Here is a 19,027-nt window from a genome sequence, read left to right as displayed (position 1 = left end):
GGGGATGCAGAGGCAGGCGGATTTCTGAGTTCGAGGCCAGCCTGGTCTACAAAGTGAGTGCCAGGACAGCCAGGGCTACACAGAGAAACCCTGTCTCGAAAAACCAAAAAAAAAACAAACAAACAAACAAAAAAAAAAAAAAAAAACTGAACAGCAATATTCTAGAAGCATGAAAAAGCAAGTTCCATTGGCTCTTGAAGCTGAGATATAGTCAATTACTATGAAAGGTTTTAAGATATATGGATGTTACACACATGGAGTGATATGACCCTCTACTCCCATTCGCCCAGAACAAGGCAAAATAGTTTTAAATGAAAGAAGGATATGCAGTGAGACGGTGGTGATTTTATAATGTGATTTGGGACCATTCCCTTCGAGAGGAGGCATCTGTTAAATGACAGTACGAGTTGCATTGATGTGGAGAGGGCGTGTGCAGCAGGAGTAGTGAGCGACTGATAGTCCCCATCTTTGACACGCAGTACTCCATGACAAAATTTGTGCTTATACAGTGTGTGATTGGGGCCACTCTACTTGTCTACACAAGTAAAGACAGTAAGAGCTGTGCTTTCATTATAAATGAAATCAGTTTCCTCCCCTTATGCCATCTGTATTGGTTATAAAATGTAGCTCCCTAACCTTTTACATCCCATGTACTCGCCTTACGTGGTACATAGTACAGGTTTAACGCTTAGTTTTGAGATCTCGTTGGCTTCTTTAGATGTTTATGCTAAGTAAGATTCAAATATTTGAATCACATGTCATTTTCTAGCTTCTTTGAAACTGGTCATCATAGAAAACTTAGATTTTCCTAGATGGCTTTTCTGTTTAAATTTCTTGGTCAGTGATATGTGTCCAGCAAAGCTCTGTTCTGCTGCTTGAAGAGCATTCAAACTCCCAAGATGTACACTTTCCTGCAAGAGAAAAATGCCCATTTTCTAATACATGTGAGCAACTGAGAAACATGACCATAATTCAGAGTAGTGTAGACAAGGAGCTGGTGAAGGAAGGGAAGAGGGGGTGGGCTCCAACATCGAAAATATGGGAATATGGTAGAGCAGTTGGTTTCTGTATGTAGAAACCATACAAAGATGATGATTGAATGGTACACATGAACACATACACACACATGTACATACATGAACATGTGTGTGCACACACATGTGAACATACTTTTGGAAGTAATGAATTGTCTAAGGAAAGACAAAATGTATTAAGAGAAGATGATTTAAAAAAAATTGTAAAGCAGGGTGGTGTTTGCTAGCCTCTGGAAACTGAAGTGGGAGAATTGTTTGAGTCAGAGGCCAGCCTGAGTTACATAGCAGGACTGTCTCAAAAGAAGGAGGAGGAGGAGGAGAAGGAGGAGGAGGAGAAGGAGAAGGAAAAGGAGAAGGAGGAGGAGGAGGAGGAGGAGGAGGAGGAGGAGGAGGAGGAGGAGGAGGAGAAGGAGAAAAGAAGAAGAAGAAGAAGAAGGAGGAGGAGGAGGAGGAGGAGGAGGAAGAAGAAGAAGAAGAAGAAGAAGAAGAAGAAGAAGAAGAAGAAGAAGAAGAAGAAGAAGAAGAAGAAGAAGAAGAAGAAGAAGAAGAAGAAGAAGAAGAAAGAAGAAGAAGAAACCCACCTTTCTGTTCCCATCCCCCTTCTACATATCTATAGCAAGGTAACTTCAAACAACACAGTAGCATTTACAACAGGGAATCTCCCTTCCATCTTCATAGTTGGCTCCACAATTCTTTTTCTCAAAGACAAATACAGTTACAAATGTATGCCTTTTCTTTTTTAAAACCCTGTATATGCACCACATATAAGTGCATGTGAATCTGTGTTCTTTTGTCATATATGAAACACTCACAGTGTACACAGCTCTGGACCCTGAGTGAACTTCTTCACACCAATTCAGGCATGCTTCACTTTTAGTCTTCATCTTTACAGGTTCATTGAGATAATGTGCAAAACATACTATGTGCTGTTTTGAAATGCATGTAGCCTGGAAAGTGATTGTCACAACCAAACTATCACTAGACTATCTATCCCATAACTCACCGTATTTTTCTGAGGATATTCAAGATCTACTTTCTCAGAAAATATCAATTGTAATTATAGATGTTTCATTTGAAAAGGGTATGTATGATTGGACCATGGAGGATTTAGCCTCCTATAGAAGGACATTAAGGTTATTTTCAATAAAGTTTATTGTAAAATATATTTGTTATTGCTTGGCTATGAAATGACCCCTTTAAAGCCTCCTATGTTTTGGTCCCCAGGACAGTGTTCAGAGATGCAATAGGATACTGGATGTGCTCTCATCACTAATAGACTACACCTAGCTAAGGTTTGCTGATCCAATGCTACATTTGGGAAGTAGTGGAAACTTTATAGGCAAGAACTTTGAAGAAATAGACTGAACCAGTCATGGTGCCTTATTGTGCTGCACAGTTTTATATCAACTTGACCCAAACAAATGTCATTTCAGAAGAAGAAACTTCAATTGAGAAAATGCCTCCATGAAATCAAGCTATAGACAAGTCTGTGGGATATTTCCTTAATGAATGATCAGTGTAGGAAGGCCCAGCCCATCATGGGTGATGCTATCCCTTGATTGGTGGTCCTGGGTTCTATAAAGAAAGTAGGCTGAGTGAGCCAGAGGTAGCAAGCCAGTAAGCAGCACTCCTCCATGGTCTCTGCATCAGCTCCTGCCTCTTGCTTGACTTCCTGTCCTGACTCCCTTCAGTGATGGATTGTGACATGGAAGTGTGAGCCAAATAAAACTTTTTTCCCTAACTTGCTTAGTCATGGTCTTTCATCACAGCCATAGTAATCCTAACAAAGACACTCACCTTTGTAATGCTAATACTTGAAATTCAAAGGCTGGAAGGTTACCAGGTGTTCCAGGCCAGCCCCAGCCTGGGCTACAGAGTAAAACCTTGCTTCAAAACAACACAGGAAAAACAAAGAAGAAACCTTAACAAAAGTAAATTTTATATATATATAAAATTTATATATATATAATTAATAATAGGGACCAATGAGATAGCCCAGCTGACAAAGGCACTTGCTGCTAAGCCTGAAGACCCAAGTCAGATCCCAGAACCCATTAACTACCTAATAACAAGATTGTCCTTTGAATTTCACATGTGTGTTGTGGCACATATATCCACACATACAGACACACATTAAATAAATATGTAAAGAAAAAAAAAAGTAAAACCAAGAAATAGGTGTCTCTGGACTTGGGAGTATTCTTGGCGTCCATTTCCTGCTCTGCCTTGTTCTGGGCTCCATCTTTGTTTCTCTCTGCCTCCTGTCCATCATGAGGTGAGGGGAGTCTCTTTGCTCACCACTGCCCTCTACTGTGATGCTCCACCTCTCTGTGCACAACCTTAGAAACAGTGGAGGCAAGCGCCCTGGATCAAGATCTCAGAAACCATCAGCCACAATCTTTCTTCCCCCTTTGTCAGGCATTTTGTCACAGCCCTGAATAAAGATAATTAATGCAGCGTGCAATAAGCAGCCTTATAAGCTGTGACTAATTTAACTGTAGAATTACTGCTTTCAGTGGGGAATTCTGGTGCATCCTATGTTCTCAGTGATGTAAGATAGGCCAGTAAAGAATGGATCACAAAAATTATATTTGACATCCAAGTGGAGAACTCTTGAAACTATTTTTAGGAAAGTGGGGTTTTTTTTCTAGAAGTAAATATGAATCTCATGTTCACAGCCTATTATCTGAGTGACCTTGGGCAAGTCCCTGGAGCTCTCTCTATCTCAATTACTTCATGTACCCTGTGGGAGTAAAAAGTAGGCTCACTCTATTGAGCATAATAGGTTAAATGGTGCCAGCTCCCAGCCATCCCCTAATCCCTGGAACCAGTGAATTCAAACATAATTAGCTTAAGGTCCTTGAGATAAGATGATTGTCCTGGATTGACTGGGCTGGGTCTCTAATTCCAAAGTCCTGTGTCTTATAAGAAAAGGGTAGAAGAGGATGTGAAACAGAGGAACAGAGGACAGCACAGAGAGAAAAGGGCCATGTGAAGGGCAGGAGTTGGAAAGGGCAGCATCAGGACCCCATTGATGGCGCTGGGAGGAGATGCTGACCTGTCTCTTCCACCCTCTGATGGCATTTCTTGACTCAGGTGTACATTGTTAGCACATCAGCCCTCATCCTCACAGACATAATCACAAGTCAGTCTGATCTGGACACTTCCTCATTAAGAATCTCTTCCCAGCTGAGTCTACGTTGAGTCAAGTTGACACAGAACCGACCAGCAAAATCAGCATACAGAATAATAGGTTAAATGATGGCCTTGTTGTAATGTGCATCATTGAACTTTGCTGCTCTCCTCACTCTTACTTGTCCCCTCCTTCTGAAGTTGTCTCCTGATTCTTTCATGCCATTCACAGACAGACTCATAGATGGTTGATAATAGATGATTTTGGTAGGCAGGTAGGTAGGTAGGTGATAGGTGATTGACAGCTATATAGAGAACGAGCAGCATTTGTCTCTGTCCTCTCTTTGGTCCTTTGTAAATTGTACTCTGACAATCTCATCAATAACCTCTCAATATTATCTTCATGCTTTAAAGCAATGACTGTGTCTCATCCTCTGTTACTGGGGACAGGAGTAAGGGTGCCCCCATTATCACCTGTGTCGTCTTGGAACCCCTAAGAGGCATCCTAATGTGAACACAGTTGGTATTATTAAAACCATAGGTATTTGTTCATATACTTGTGCTTTATCTTCTAAGCTAAAATATCTTCAGATTTTTAGTATTTTTTCCTCTGGACTCAGCCTCTCACACATTTCTCCCTTACACTAATCTGTTTAATGATTCTGTGTGTTTCTTTCAAGGAAATATTCCTACTCAATAATTCTGCTGACCAGAAGGAGGCATCTTACGTCTTTGCTAATGTGCCTTTATTTAGAGACTTTTATTTATAAATTATTAGTATATCTAACTAAACAATGGATTGGCAAGAATGCGAATAACAGTTTAGAGAATGACTCCTGGCTGGTTGTTGTGGTTTAGGGGGGGGGGTCCCTGCAACGCATTCTTTAGTGATTTAACCCCCAAAACCATCTGCTATTAGTGTTTGCTAGTGAAATCATCAGGAGGAGGTTAGACTCACATGAAGTCATGGACTCCATGATGGTAAGAATGGTAGTTTAAGGGAGATGCCCTGGGTAGCATGTTTGTTCTGCCTTGCTGTCTGAGGCCCTCCACCATGTTTTAATTAAGAATGGAGTCCTGACCAGAGATAGCACCAGAGCCTTTAGACAAACAAATCTTCATTCTCTTTAAAAACAGACAAAACCCTTCCATGGTGTTCAGATATAACAACAGAGGAAAAACTAAATCCTGGGTACTTCTCATTCCTTCCAGAATGGCAGAATAGAGCTGAGCTGACCTCTTATTAAGGCTGAAGTATATATTAATGCCAGAAGGGTATTTGGTGAAGAGAAGCTGAGATTGCTTTACTAACACTGAGCAAAAGGCCACGGAGACCCTGACTGTCAAGAGAATATGACCTCGGTGCCTGGCGCTAAGAAAAGGAATTGAGATTCCCTTTGGCCCACATCTTTTGACTTCTCAAGGATTTTAAGAAATGCAATTCTGAGTTTTAGATGGTATTTCTTTGAAAGATAAATGGGTTTTACTAAAAGTCACAATTAAGACTTTCTGCAAAATTGAACCAATCATATTGCAACCCTGGGAAAAAGAAGTGGCCCCCTCAGCCTTTTGTCTGGTGAGTTCCTTCCCTCCTAAAACCCCAGTCACCTTAACAGTGCCTGGAAACCAACTTTATTCAGTTTTTCATTCTGTGAATAATCTGGTTTCCACTATTCCGTAGTAATGCAACCTATTACAAATGTATACTGGGTCTTATAGAAAGCTTATAAAGGAGATAGCTCAGTGGTTGAGAATGTACCCTCTAGGGGATCTGAATTTGGTTCCCAGCACCCATGCTTGGTGGCTCACATCCATGTGTAACCAGCTCCAGGGATTTAGACACCATCTTCTGGCCTTTGCAGAAAGGAGAGAGAGAGAGAGAGAGAGAGAGAGAGAGAGAGAGAGAGAGAGAGAGAGAGAGAGAGAGAGAGAGAAGAGAGAGAGAGAGGGATAAATATAATAAAGTCATTTTAAAATGTGTACAAGGAAATAAAAATTCATTACATTGGAATTTCATTTGCTTTTATAGAGCGAAATTCATCGCATGTATTCTTATTTAATTATTCCACATTGCCAATGCGGCCATCTCCATGGTTAGCATGTTAGCGACTTTATGATGACATAGAAAGCTATTACCTTGTATGCTTGGCTGACCTATAATTCCACCATCACCCAGTAGCATTACATAAAAAGAATGCAAGTACATACTATATGTCCGAAAAAATAGTGACATTAATATTCTGGCAACCTACAACTTGCTTGATATATATCCATTAACACTAGAGGGTATTAATCATATTTATAAAGCATTCTTAAGATTTCATTAAGTAACTGTAGTGAAATTTTATTTATCCTTCAAACCTAACAGATGCAAGATATATATAAAAGTCATTCCACACAAAGAATGACTTATTCTTTCTGTAACACTTCACGGATAGAAAATTTGGGAGGAGGAAATAAGTCTTAATAATTGTTCCTGTTTAGTTTCTTTCTGTACACAGCTCCGTAGAGTAGAGCGCTTTTGCCAGTCTAGTTGGCATGCATGTTCTGGACCAACATACACAGAACACAGCTCCTTTTGAGACTCTTTAACAAGTGCCATTCTGTGCCACGGAAACGCCTTTTTAAAACATACTGTGTGTGTTTGTGTTTGTGTGTGTGTGTGTGAGCACGCGCGCATGAGCTCACGTGTGCACATGCCATTGCATGACTGTGGAGGTCAAAGAAGAACTTGAAGGAGTGAGCTCTGTCCTTCCACTCTGTGGGGTCCGGGGATGTCATTTGGTGTCAAGTGTCCTTACACACTGAGCCAGTGTGCCAACTCTGGCCTTATTTTTCTCTTAACTATCATTTACTAATCTCCTCAATTATGAATTTGCATAACACATAAATTTATCTTTTAATTGACATCCATTTTTATAATGAAAATAAGGCAACATTTTGTGTAAAACTGTTTATATAACTTTTCTTTGAGGAAAAAAAAAACATCCCCCCAAAAAGGATTTGAGCCATGTCTTTAACTAAATGTGACATCCTTCACTTTCCATGAAACAGGATGTGTCTTTACTTATGGTTAGGAATCCTTGCTTAAAGCCTGAGAAACGAGAACTCTGGCTCACCTTGCAGCCTGCTCTGTGCCTGTGTGAGTGAGGTCCTAGCAGCCTTTCTCCTACCTGACCCAGGAGCACTCATTACTGTATGAAGAATTGTCCTCCCTCCGCTCTGCCCTCTGACAGCATCAAGATCTCTACAGGAAGCAGCTCTCACAGACCCTAGCTCCACAAGCCTTTTCTGTTTAGTCCGTTTTGACTGGCAGTGTACTGCACACACCCCACACACATGTGCGCACGCACACACCTGCCACCAGGCAAACAGCACTTTCACTCCAAATGTGATGCTGAATAGAGAAATGTCTAGAATACCCAGTATCCGACAAACTTAGAGAGGACTTGCAGAAAGCAGTGTAAAAAGAAAGTAGTGAAACTTCCCCATTTAAGAAGTGGGCTCATTTCTGAACTACATGGAAATAATATGGTTCAGAGTTGCTTAGTAGTGATCTCAGACATAAGTTCAGAGTATGAGCACATACCTTCCGGATCATTAGCCGTATGTGCAAAATGGCTTTTTAAAAATTATAAGAAAATATGTCTTAATAATTTAGAGAATGGGAAGGCAACTGATTTATGGTTAATTTTGGCCTTGTCTTTGTATTTAAAGATATAACCTTCCTGAAACATTAAACCGGGTAACTATATAATAATTACTGAAGTTTCTATAGCAGAGAAGAATAGCGCATATCAAATCATAAGATTTTTAGTTTCCTCACTAATGAGGTGTGTAACCCTCAGAAAATTTCTTACTTGAATGAAACTCTACAGTGGTTTTCAATACTGTCAATACACTTAGAAAATAATGTTTGCATTTTTCGTTTTCTTTTTCTTGACTTTATGTCTTTGGAAGTGAAGGAAAAAATGAAAAAGGGGAGAACTTGAACTATTCTAAAGTATGGGGAGATTTTTATTGTAGCTGTAGGGGAGAAAACAGAGTCCAGGCTAAACATAGCCGGCACACTAAACTGGACCATGAAAGAGGGGGAGAGGGGAGGCCCATCAAGAAAGGAACTGCCTCCCAAGAGGTGGCCTGGACCAAGTCCAAGAGACTGGTGTAGCCAAAATGACTGAGTTACAGGGATCAGGCTGTGGGAGGGAGGTGAAGCCCCGCCCCTGGGAGATAGGGTTAGTGTAGGGGGCGGGGTAAGAGGTGCTGGGAGGAGCCACGGGTACTGAGTGAGCCGTGTTCTGGGATTGAGACCTAATATTCCAGCATTTTGTCGATGATAAAGGGGCAGCATAATCTCTTGTGCAGCTACTTTCTACTGAAACAGGGCATCATTGCCAGGGGAGGGGGCTGGGAAGGTGGAAATGACAGGACAGGACAGGCTAGAAGCCATCTGTTTCACCCACTGCTCAGGTTCCATGAGACCTAGGACTAGCAAAGTGCAAGCAAACTTGAAGCAGTCTAGGATGCAGGGGCCCAGGCTGGTCAGAAATCCCACCAGAAGCATCTAGGGCTGGTGTGTTGGGAACAAATTCCTGTCTTCAGTAGATTGGTAGTCTCCTGGGATAGATATAGACTGCTGTGGCCGACACACACACACACACACACCCTGCAGCATAGTCATAGCCGTTTTGTTTCATGTGTGCCAACTATTTTATATTAATGCTGTAACATACCTGCCAGTCACTGACACAGAGAAATAATTTGACTTAGAGCAGGGTCATGCTGACCACATCCGCTGTTAAGTTCTGTATGTCCTGAGGTTTGTTAATCTTTTGGAATTCCACAAAGCTTTACATAGGACTCATCAAGTTAAAGGGCAATATGAACTATTATGTCTAAAATGACTGGAGTCAGAGCTGACCATTGGGCAGCACTTCCTTCATCTGTATATGAGCTCATTGTTGGTTTTTTTTTTTTTTGTATTTTTTTTTTCCTTTATAAGATGTCAGAAAAAGATTTTTGTTGCCATAGCCCCAGACCTAATTCTGAGCCACGTCCCTGATCTGATCAGTATTAGGGTGTGCATTCAATAATCCATCCCTGTCTGACTGAGATCGATGCTCGTGTGGCTTGTGGAGCGACTCTCAGATCCCAACACAGACTAGGAACAGAAGGCAAAGCTAGGGAGTTTAGGGAAAAATTTTTATCTCGGATGTGCATTTGAAACTTCTAGGCCCACTGTCCTGGTAGTTGGGGGAAGGGAATCCCAAGACCAAGGAAAGAGGAGCAACCCCACCTGGGATTGGCAGGTGAGGAGGTTTAGGAGTTTTTGTAGAGTCCTTTTGACATGCAAGAAACTTTTGTGACTTTTTAAAGTTTACACAAAATAATAAAAGTTTTAGATGTTAGCATTACCACTGTTTGTAATCTGTACTGAAATCCACACTGTAGGAAAAACAGTAGACTCACATCTTTGAGTCATACTACAAGCTTAAGGCCCCCCAAATGATTTAGAGTAAAAAGCATGAACACTTTTTTCTGTCCCAAGGATTGGACATTTAGATTGGACAGAGGTTGTTTTGTTTTGTTTTGTTTTGTTTTGTTTTGTTTTGTTTTGTTTTGTTTTGTTTTGTTTTGTTTCAGGACAATGAGAACCACTATTTGTCTAGACTTAGAAAACAACCAAAGGAAAATCAAAAGGTTGATTAAAGGGCTTATCTGAACTCCACTGATTAATGTTAAAACTTTGAACTTTTGAAGTCTCAATATATCAAAAGCATAGAGAGAAGAGAAATTGGAACCGTTTTCTAAACTTCTTTTGTGAGTTTATCTGTTTTGTGAAGCCTGTTAGCAAGGTAAACAGTGTCTGCCTTTCTCCACAGGAGACTTGGCAACTCTAGAAATTGAAGACTGGGTTATATAAAATGAACTGAACAGGTATCTGTGGCCTTCAGGGGAGGAACTAATTTGCTGGCTTTTGTTAACATAAAGCTACATTTAGCCATCAAAATCATGAGAGATCTAAGAAAGATAAATTATAGCACCAACTACAATCCAAATGGCCTCTGCATCCAGTGAAATGACAGGCAAGAGTCAGCAAGGCTCCTAGATGGCAATCTCAATGGTTTTGTTGGTGGGTAGAAGTAATCTGCCTCAGCTGCTACGTGGGACAATATCCACCTTTGGCTGACAGACCCAGAAGGTCTCAGAAATTCCTCTGTAGAGTAGGAACTTGGGAAAATTGACCATGTTGGCCAGGCTAAGTAGGGCAACCAACACAAAAGTGTCCACAGTTTGGGCAGGACCCTGGTGGCAAGGCACGGGGCTGTTTATCCCAGTGGTCAGCGTTACTGTGCTCTGCGTGGAGTGCCCATCCTCTTGCTTGGAGACCTTAGCATCGCCTCTAGGAGGTGGCATTGCTGTCCGTCACAGAAGCTATTTCATTAAATACTTTAAGTGTCATATTACTCAGCAGATATCTGAAGAATTTGAGGGCCATTATCTATTAAGTATACATGATTTAAACAAACTTTACCTGTTTTTAGTTAGTCTCATCAGGCTTAACCTTGAAAACACATACAGGAGGCTAACTAAATAAAGCTTGTTACTAAATGAATCACATAACAGTTTACAAGTTAGTAGTTTTTATAAAATTAGGATTTTACAACTTTATCACTGTAAACTTTAAGCTATAAATGCAGTCCTTAGAGAAACAGGGAACTTTACGGATTTTTTTTATAGTGTACCATTATGGAATATTACAGTTTCTTGTATGACTCAGGCTACCCAAGAGCTAAAGCTTAACAAAGTGAGCCAAGACAAGTGCTTTGTGAACCTAAGTAGACCATAGGGATTTAAAAACCAGTTTTTTAAAAAGCATATATATATGTGTGTGTGTATATATGTATATATATATATATGTATATACTAAACATACATTGTTCTTTATTTAAATTTTTCTAGAAGTCTGGTATTGAGCAGTTAGCAAAGACATCATGGTTAGATATAAATCTCATGCCAGCTTTTGTTAATCTGAGTAGGCCTTTATAACCTTAAGAATTTATCATCATACAGAAACCCATCCTAATATAAAATATTTTAGAGCCATCCCTTAGTCTAAAAAGAAATAACAATGATAAACAAGGGCTCACTAGTACTGAGAAGTTTTATAATTGCTGCGTTAGTTGCTTCATACTATATGTGATCATCTTAACCAAGATGGTGATGAAGTTACATAACATATACCCCTTAACCTCAGTAAAAATAGCCACCAGTCACATGTTTGCTTCCACCTTGATGAGATCATCACGCAATGTAAAAGCGAGTCACACTGTTGCTATTCAAAACATCTATTTTCTTAATATATTTAGTTTTAAAACAAGAGTTGGATCCAAGTTACACATATAGTATATTTTAAGCAAAAGATGAATCACACATGTAGTATGTTGTAGCATATATGTATATAAAATTAAAATTACCTAAGTATAGTTTTTGTTCTAAGTTTTAAGCCAAATTTTGATACAGATTTTTTTACCACACCCAATGAACTTAAAAATCCTGAGATTAAAAACTGTTCAGAGGCTTAAAAGATTTCTTGAAAATAGAGCATAGAGAAATCATAGATATAAAAGATTTTTTAAGGTGGAATTTTGTAAAACCTTAGCAGTAAGAGACACTGGGATCATTTTCTCATATGGTGGCAGAAGTCGTTATAATCTGTGAGAATTTGAAACTTGCGTGTTCCATCATTGGCCTTTGAGCTGTACTGAAGCCAAGCTGTTTAAAGGAAAACAACAAGGCTTTAATAACATTTCTGAATTCATGGAAGAATTGAGTCCGAGAAGAAAAGGAAGGAGAATCACAAAACGAACTCTGCCACAGGGAGGGTTCCAATAAGCTCCAAGAGGGAGCTGATGCAGGGAACAGTGTGGCCTTGAGGGACATGGAGGCCACGGGGGTATAGAAAAGCTTTTAGAGTTAGAGGGAAGTTCCTGGGCCGATGAGGAGGACAGAGTGGGTGTCTTATACAGAGTGGCGGATGCTCCGGGGTGGGGCGCATGCAACCGAGTCCAGGAGCCAGAGAGACAGGTTCCTCGGTGGAGAGAATCCTGGAAAGCATAGCAGGCTCCAAGAGCACAAGAGCGGTCACTTACCAAGTAGGTGAGGAAAGAGATGGTTAGAGCAGAGCAGATGGGGGGTGGGGGGGAAGCAGCTAAAGAGGCGGACCAAATAGCTCATCTGAGCTCAACACAAATGGAGGACTCCCTTTACCAGTAGGTCTTCCTCTTCTCTGACTTTGCCTGGGGATTCTTACTCCCTACACCCTCTACCTGGGGTAGGTTCAGTAGCCCTTAGCAGACCTACAAACTTCCTCTTTTCCCGCCCAGCAAGTACCTGGGGTTCCTGGAATGCCTCTCCACAAAAATGAGGCATTTGCAGAACTTTAAATTTACCCTGAAAACTCCTTCCCACCCTTCAAAGTCCATATATAGCCCTAGTTCACCCCAATAAAGGTATGGACACAAGCTAAGACCATCTAAGAGAAAACTGTTTCATTGAAGATCCTCAGAGAAAGTCTTCACCTAAAAGAGCTGTAACACTACGATCCTCAGAGAAGGCCTTCTCTCTCTTTCCCAGCACTCATTGCCAGACAGACTTAGATCCTGCAGAACCCCACCCATTCTGGACTCTGCTTCATCCTTCTAGCCTGGTGTGCAGTGGCGTCTGGATACTCCGAGAGGAGGAAACAGAAGACATGGAGCCACAGCTGCCCTCCCCATCACGAATACCACAGCTGGCACCCAGTGTGGGGCACAGCTAGCTGGTGTATACTATGCATGTACCTGTGAGTGTGCACGTGGAGGCAGAAGCTAGTGTTCAGCGTCTTTCTCTATAGCTCACGCCCTTCCTGGAGCTCTCTACCTGATTGTTTTCTCCTGTTCTACCCCTTAATGACACAGCTTCCAATTTTTTTTTTTAGGTATTTTCCTCATTTACATTTCCAATGCTATCCCAAAAGTCCCCAATACACTCTCCCCCCCTCCACTCCCCTACCCACCCACTCCCACTTTTTAGCCCTGGCGTTCCCCTGTACTGGGGCATATAAAGTTTGCAAGTCCAATGGGCCTCTCTTTCCAGTGATGGCCGACTAGGCCATCTTTTGATACATATGCAGCTAGAGTCAAGAGCTCCAGGGTACTGGTTAGTTCATCATGTTGTTCCACCTATAGGGTTGCAGATCTCTTTAGCTCCTTGGGTACTTTCTCTAGCTCCTCCATTGGGAGCCCTGTGATCCATCCAATAGCTGACTGTGAGCATCCACTTCTGTGTTTGCTAGGCCCCGGCCTTGTCTCACAAGAGACAGCTATATCTGGGTCCTTTCAGCAAAATCTTGCTAGTGTATGTCTGCCTCTTTCTTTTTACTGAGTAATGTGTTTATAAAAAGATAAAGAGATAGGAGATACGTTCTATGGAGGTGTGGTGAGGTATGGGGGAAGGGGGTGTCTCAGCGGGCCCACGTGGAGGCATCCCTTCCCCCTGAGGAACCAGCCACAGGACAGTATAGTATAGAATAGAGTTTATTCAGGGCATGGTGGGGGGGGGGCAGAGATAAGAGGATAGTAGAGGCAGAGAAAGGCAGAGAGAGGGAGAGAGTAGAGAAGTAGAGGAGTAGAGGCTGGCCATGAGCACGCGTGATGGAGGAAGGGAAGGGGAAGGGGGAAGCAACAGCAAGAGAGAAGCAAGAGGCAAGAGAGCACAAGAGGGAGGAGGGGCGAGCAGCCCCTTTTACTGTGAGTCAGACTGTTGCCAGGCAACTGTGGGGTGGAGTTTAGACAGAATGCTAACACTGGGGATCCCAAGTCAGGTCTCTCAGCACACTTGTACAGTGAGCATTTTCCCCAGTGGGCCATTTCTGACAATTCTGAGAAACTGAACTTTTGAATATGAACCTCTAAGCTAAAAACTCAAAATTTCATCAAAACTCTGAAATGGTTTATGTCAGAAAAAAGTTCATGGCCTAAGTTACAGTAAAAATTAATTTCCTGCTAATAACATAAAATTTGAATTAAAAAAAAACGTTTTATTGATCCTTTGTGAATTTTACATCATGCATCCCAATCCCACCCATCTCCCTGTCCCTGTGTGTCCACTACCCACCTTTGCAACCTCCCCACACCCCAAAACAAAACCAAAGCAGCCTATCTCTCCTTGCAAGCTATGGTGTGTTACACAGTATACACTTTGGCCCAAACAGCTGCACTTGCAAATGAGTCATTGGTCTGGTTCGAGACCTCTGGCTTCCATCACATTATCAATACTGGATTCTCACCTGCACTCCTCTCAGATACCTGGTTGTTTCCCTGTGTCATGGAGATTCTGCAACTTTGGATCTGCAGGATCGACTCCTTCACAAGCTCTGGAAGTTCATAGAGGAGGTAAATGTTGGGAGAGGCCAACTCAAAACCCTGGCTTAGAGCTGAGTTGGTCAGCCTGCCAGCTCTCATGAACCCATATCACCATTACTTTGTGTTTTAAATATGAATAGTTTTAGATTCCCTTGAGATTAAAATATCAATTAACCAATTCTTTGATTGTCTTACATATCCGTTTTTAAAAAATTACTGCTATAGGATCTTTATGAAGATGCTGAATTTTTAGCTTCCAGTCATTCCCATTTTATAAAATAGTAGAGAAAGATCCTGATACTAATTTTGAGAGGAGATAAATAGAAATAGAAGGATAAGAGTTTTTATTTGTTTCTTTAAGAAAGAAAGAGAGAGAGAGAGAGAAAGAAGGAAGGAAGGAAGGAAGGAAGGAAGGAAGGAAAGAAAGAAAGAAAGAAAGAAAGAAAGAAAGAAAGAGAAAAAGGAAAGAAAGAAGGGAGGGAGGGAGGAAAGAAAGGAAGAAAAGAAAGAAAGAAAGAAAGAAAGAAAGAAAGAAAGAAAGAAAGAAAAAAGAAAGAAAGAAAAGAAAGAAAGAGAAAAAGGAAAAAAGAAGGGAGGGAGGAAAGAAAGAAAGAGAAAAAGAAAGAGAGAGAAAGAAAGAAAGAAAGAAAGAAAGAAAGAAAGAAAGAAAGGAGGGAAGAAAGAAAGAAAGAAAGAAAGAAAGAAAGAAAGAAAGAAAGAAAAGAAAGAAAGAACATCAAGTCTCTAACAGCCTGTTCTGAAGGACGGCACAAGGCACATACACTAAAGTTCAAGGGCTTGCATATGAAGATGTTCTAAGCAGCAAGAAAGAGACCAGACAAATTGTATGACAGACCTGGAGGCAAAGGCACAAAAGCACAGCTGTCAGTGCACATTGCTTTAAAGGCTGCAAAACAAGAGGCACCAAACCTGGAGTAAACTTATGAGACTGGGTGGGGGAGGAGAAATAGTATATGGCTCAGGTGTTGCCTTTATAAAGCTGGATAGATCAAGTTCCTCAAGGATTTATAACAGGGGAAAGTAACAGAATATTCATTTTAATAAGGGTCTTTCTGTGTAGCAGGGGCTACCTTGGAACTGGCCATGTAGCTAGACTGGCCTTGAGAGCTCAGTCCTCCAATGTCAACCATCATCCAGAGTTAGAGGACAGCTCAAAGATAAAGCCTAGCCCTCCTCATGGAACCTAAGTTTGATTCACAACACTAAGAAAATATGTCAAATATTCTCAAATGCATCTGAACATAGGAAGTGGGCTGCTTTTCACTCAATAGCAATATGGAGTTTAGATGTTCAGAATAATTAGTACTCAATAAAAATAATTTATATTAATATTTGAATGGAGCATCCATTCTATACTCCTAATACTTAATTCATAGGTTTGTAAAATTTTATTTTATCCAATAACTTAAACTTTCTACATTCATAAGCCCATAATTTTAATTAATAACTAGTAAAATGTTCTTGTTTAAGACAGCTTTCATTTTTCTCCCAAACATCTTTTTGGTTTTCTCTCTCTCTCTCTCTCTCTCTCTCTCTCTCTCTCTCTCTCTGTGTGTGTGTGTGTGTGTGTGTGTGTGTGTGTGTGTGTGTACACGCACGCACATGCATGTGCTTTGATGATAGCAGTCAAGGATAATCAGAAAAGGAGAAGAAAGGAATGAATACTCTCAATCACAAAGCAGTGTCCTGTTCCTGAATGACAGCGAGTTGCTTGTGCAAACATGTGTACTGTAGCTTTCCACTGTGAGCATTCCAAGGAGGACTGTAATACTCTTTTGCATAAAATCGTGACTTAGAGGCACAAAATTGGCAACTCAAGTAGAAACGAAGGTTGTGAGGATCTGAAAGAATGGAAAGTCCACTTAGTGCCATTCTGAAAATGACAAAAGGGACATGCTATGTGCTGCTCCTACTCTGCTGCTGCCACCCATCCTTGGCTTTATCTATCCAGAAAGATGCCTGGGACATGAGTGCCTATGGGCCAGGGAGAGGAATTTACAGGGAGGAAAGATGAGATAAAATTAAGGGAAGGCAGAGATTGGTGATGTGAACGGTGGCTCGCTCTAGGAACCGTGGTGAACTCAACTCGATTCTTCACAATAAAGAACACAAGACAATGCAATCAGGACTACTTTGAAATGCATCCTGAGTGTCTTTGATTAGTCTTGCTCAAATATGTATTTTGAGATATTTTGTGAAATGTTCCAGGGCATGCTGAGTAAGTGTGAGCCAAGGAAGGCAGGCAATTTCACACTATAAAACTAAAGACTATAGAACTAAGTGAGTTTATCTGGGAGCCAACCTTAAGACACAGGCAGAAGAAAGAAGCCTACACAAAGACTTTGCCACACACTGCCACCATGCACAAATGAACCCCAGAGAAATGAGGAAGCAAGCTTTCTTCCCAGTGCTCACTGGGTAGGAGCTGCTCCTAAGGAGGCCGGCTCTGCTATTCTAGGTTGCTTTGATCCCAGGTGAGAGGACAGGATTGGCCAGGACAGCCCACAGCTACTGAGATTCTGAGAGGGCCACAGGCAGACAGCTAAGCTTATATAACTCCTTTGAGTTTTAAGCTACATTCTCGATACCTGTAAAACAGACAGATAAAGTTACCATGAGACTAACCAAGCTAAAGACATAGTGCTTCTATTATCTAGTAAATAATCAATAAATATTACCTTTTTTTTTAAAGGATGTGTACAAATTTGTACATTTTTGATCCAGGAGTAATCATTTCAGAATTTGTCTGAAGAGAATACATGCTAAAGCACACAAATATTTAGCCATGATGTCATCTGCATAACTTATATATACAGATATCTAGCTGTGACCTTTATATACAGTTTTATAAGCACTGTTTATCAGGGTGAAAAATCCATAAGCAAAGTAAATAAAACAACAACAAATTGTTTAAAGCAATGCTCAGCACCCTGCACAGACAACAGAAATTAAACAATAAACATTTATAACAATAGAAACATTATTGATATATTGAGGTAAAGAATTGGGTTACAAAACACTGTATATTATGACTCTATTTGCATATGTATATATGCAAACATATATACACATACTACATAAATATATAGAAAATACTAGAAACATCAAGTTGTTTTCTGCGATAATCGGTGGAAATAGAAATAACAAATGACTTTAATTTTCTATTGGGGTAAAGACAATGGGATGCATATTCGCCACATTTCACACAATTAACATATTGATTTTATATTTTAAAAGAGAAAAGGCTATGCAAAAAGTAGGCTATTATTTCTTTGCTTTCCACTGAAATGTAATGGTCTTAATTGATGCTTTCAATAGGGTTATGTAGACTGCCTATAGTAAAATTCTTCAGGGTACCACTGGTCACAGCATTTAGTCATTGTAACAGCTCAACTCAGTCCAAAACATTCAAGAGAATTATTAAGTACTTAGCCAGTAATAAAGGAATCTGAAGATGATTTCAGGTGGGAGCTGGCATGTCAGGGAAGTGGGCCGGCTTGGGGAAAGGGGCTGCTGGAGAGGGGCCAAGGAGAGGACAGCTAAGTCCCTGTCCATGCTAACCAGGCCCACCAGTATCCAGCCCCGCCTGCAGCTTCTGCCTCTGACTGATGTAAACTGCTCTGTCCCAAATGACAGAGGTAGTACTACCGTGGTTTCTAAACTCATTGTCTCCTCATAAATTGAAATATGGTTGTTCAGATTTACTTCATTATTTTATTTTATTTTACTTTATTTGTGGTGTTAGTTTTGAGCCTGCATTATGAATGTTTGTGTACCACGGGCATGCCTGCTGACTGAAGAGGGCATCAGATCTCCTGGAATTGGAGTTACAGACGGATGTGAGCCGCCATGTGGGTGCTAGCAATCAAACCCCAGTCCTCGGAACAGCAGCCAATGCTCTTAACCACTGCGTCTTCTCTCTGGATCCCCATATAAATTTTTAATAGAATCTCCAACTGCTCTCCTTACTGAACAATTTACTGGTGTGAATAACATCTTGTTATTATCACCCAGAAAGAAATATTACCCAATAGCACTTGAAACTTAGAGCAGAAAGCAGTGTGTTGCTGGGTGGACCAGCTGAGAAGCAAGCAGAGCGGGTGTCACACCAGGCTCCCGATGGATCACTACTTTGTAGCCTCTCTGGAGAGGGACATCAGGCACACCCACTTCCTGTGTCTCAGGTCTGCCTCTCTCTTCGTCTCTACCATGGAATAAACTGCGTTCCAGTGGTGGCTTCTTTCAGCCCATCTGCCTCGTTTTCTCTTCAATATTCTGCCAATACCTCTGTGTACATTAGAGTTAGTACAAATCCAAAACAGACTAGTACTGTCTTCAGCATATGGCTTTGACCCCCGCTGGCTCTCCTTGCTTCAGATACAGATCTGGTAACCCACGAGCTACTCATTATGTACAAGGGATGGGGTTCCTAAA

At 41.0% G+C, this 19,027-nt stretch overlaps 1 protein-coding gene across 4 annotated transcripts in view; it reads left to right on the top strand.

Annotated features, from left to right (window-relative positions):
• The window catches only part of Ttc29 (tetratricopeptide repeat domain 29), a 190,534-nt gene that overhangs the window by 77,416 nt on the left and 94,091 nt on the right, over positions 1–19,027 (top strand). The window lies entirely within an intron of this gene.

Source organism: Mus caroli, unplaced genomic scaffold (assembly GCF_978045245.1).
Source record: "Mus caroli unplaced genomic scaffold, Mus_caroli_1 scaffold_10, whole genome shotgun sequence".
Lineage (NCBI taxonomy): Eukaryota > Metazoa > Chordata > Mammalia > Rodentia > Muridae > Mus > Mus caroli.
This window is presented reverse-complemented; position numbering and strand designations above follow the sequence as displayed.